Source organism: Pristiophorus japonicus, chromosome 23 (assembly GCF_044704955.1).
Source record: "Pristiophorus japonicus isolate sPriJap1 chromosome 23, sPriJap1.hap1, whole genome shotgun sequence".
NCBI lineage: Eukaryota > Metazoa > Chordata > Chondrichthyes > Pristiophoridae > Pristiophorus > Pristiophorus japonicus.
Window position 1 is genome coordinate 58,508,293 of NC_091999.1, and position 2,671 is coordinate 58,510,963.

The 2,671-nt window shown below is 43.6% G+C and overlaps 1 non-coding gene across 1 annotated transcript; it reads right to left on the reverse strand.

Moving 5' to 3' along the window:
• Nucleotides 1–2,055: 2,055 nt before the first annotated feature.
• Nucleotides 2,056–2,138, reverse strand: trnaf-gaa (transfer RNA phenylalanine (anticodon GAA)). Its single transcript has one exon. It is a non-coding gene; the product is annotated as a tRNA-Phe (tRNA).
• Nucleotides 2,139–2,671: the final 533 nt, after the last annotated feature.

Consider the following 2,671-nt stretch of genomic DNA (forward strand, 5'->3'; position numbering starts at 1 on the left):
TCTCTCCCTCATTTTTGAAAATGTGGTGTTACATTCGCTACCCTCCAGTCCATATGAACTGATCTAGAGTCGATGGACTGTTAGAAAATGATAACCAATGCATCCACTATTTCTTGGGCCACTTCTTTAAGTACTCTGGGATGCAGACCATCAGGCCCCGGGGATTTATCGGCCTTTAGTCCCATCAATTTTCCGAACATAATTTCCCACAAATAAGGATTTCCTTCAGTTCCTCCTTCTCACTAGCCCCTCGGTCACATACTATTTCCAGAAGGTTATGCGTGTCTCCCTTCGTGAATGCAGAGCCAAAGTATTTGTTCAACTGGTCCACCATTTCTTTGTTCCCCATTATAAATTCACCTGAATCTGACTGCATGGGACCTACGTTTGCCTTCACTAATCTTTTTCTCTTCACATATCTATAGAAGCTTTTATGTGCCCAGCAAGCTTCCTCTCATACTCTATTTTCCCCCTCCGAATTAATCCCTTTATCCTCCTCTGCTGAATTCTAAATTTCTCCCCGTCCTCGGGTTGATACTTTTTCTGACCAATTTATATGCCTCTTCCTTGGATTTAACGCTATTCTTAATTTCTCTTATTAGTCACGGTTGAGCCACCTTTCCCGTTTTATTTTTACTCCAGACAGGGATGTCCAATTGTTGAAGTTCATCCATGTGATTTTAAATGTTTTCCATTGCCTATCTGCCGTCAACCATTTAAGTATCATTTCCCAGTCTATTCTAGCCAATTCATGTCTCATACCATCGAAGTTATCTTTCCTTAAGTTCAGGACCCCAGTCTCAGAATTAATTGTTTCACTCTCCACCTTAATAAAGCATTCTATCTTATTGTGGTTACTCTTCCCCAAGGGGCCTCGCACAACAAGATTGCTAATTAGTCTTTTCTCATTACACATCAACCAGTCTAGGATGGCCAGCCTTCTAGATGGCTCCTCGACATATTGGTCGTGTAAACCATCCCGAATACACTCCAGCAAATCCTCGTCCACCGTATTGTGACCAGTTTGGTTAGCCCAATCTATATGTAGATTAAAGTCTCCCATGATAACTTCTGTACCTATGTTGCACACATCCCTACTTTCTTGTTTGATGCTGTTCCCAAACTCACTACGATTGTTTGGTGATACACAACTCCCACTAGCGTTTTCTTCCCTTTGATATTCCGCAGCTCCACCCACACAGAATCCACGCGAATGTCCTTCCTTACTATTGCGTTAATTTCCTCTTCAATCAGCAATGCCACCCCACCTCCTTTTCCTTTCTGTCTATCCTTCCTGAATGGTGAATCTCCGTGGATGTTGCGTTCCTAGCCTTCCTCATGCAGGAGCCATTTCTCCGTGATGTCAATTACATCATATTCATTAATTGATGCCTGTGCAGTTAATTTGTCCACCTTATTACGAATACTCCTCGCATTGAGGCACAGTCCCTTCAGGCTTGTTATCTTAACACACCTTGTCCCTTTAGAATTTGGCTGCAATGTGGCCCTTTTTGGTTTTTGCCTTGGGTTTCTCTGCCCTCCACCTTTACTTTTCAGCCCCCATTTTACTTCCCTCTGTCTCCCTGCAAAGTTTCCCATCCCACTGCCATATTAGTTTAACCCCTCCCCAAAAACACGAGAAAACTCTCCCCTGTGGACATTGGTTCTGCCCAGGTGCAAAGCGTCCGGTTTGCACTGGTCCCAGCTCCCCCAGGAAATTTAATCCCTCCCTTCTGCACCACACATTCATCTGAGCTACCCTGCGATTCCTACTCTGACAAGCAGGTGGTAGTGGTAGCTATCCTGAAATTGCTACCTTTGGGATCCAATTTGTTAAATTCAGCTTGTGACTCCTCAGACAGAGTAAGTCAGACTCAAACACAAACACATAAAGAGCACTCTTAAGACAGAGAGTGAGAGGCACAGAAACATTGCATAAACCCATTTCTTTGTCAGTTGAGAACGTTATAAAGTTATCGACATGTGCAGATTCAACAGAATATATTGAGGTATAACTGAACAGGATGGGAAGAAATCAGTTTGAATTTGAAGATTTACCAGGAGTGGGGTTCGAACCCACGCAGCTATACACCCATTGGATTTTCCGTCCAACGCCTCAACCACTCGGCCATCCTGGTTTTGTCAATATTCGGATTTTGTCTCTGTGAGAATGTGGGCTGCAGCTCCACTCTCACAGGCACAGGTTTTCAATGAGCATTTTCAAATATTTATAGTAATATTGACACAGGGGCAACTCTCCTATTCTTTTTCGAGTAATGCTCTGGAAACTTTCACACCCACCCGAGGGTGCAGACGGAGCTTCAATTTAACATTTCATCCGAAAGTCAACAGCTTCAACAATGCAAAATTTCCCAAGTACTGCATTTGAGTGTCAGCCAAGATTCTCTGCTCAAGTCTCAGGAGTCGGACTTACACACACAACCTCCTGATTCAATCGAGAATGCTGCCACTGAACCAAAGCCGATACCAAAGCTCACATCCGTATTACTTTCCCCAAGTCTTTTTACAACGTTCCAGGACATATCGAAGTAATATTCAACATTTTGAAAAAGCTCCACCCTCATCAGGGAATTGAACCCCGACCTCACGCGTGACAGGGAGGGATACTAACTACTACACTAACGAGGAACTGACGGGTTTTTGCTTTGTC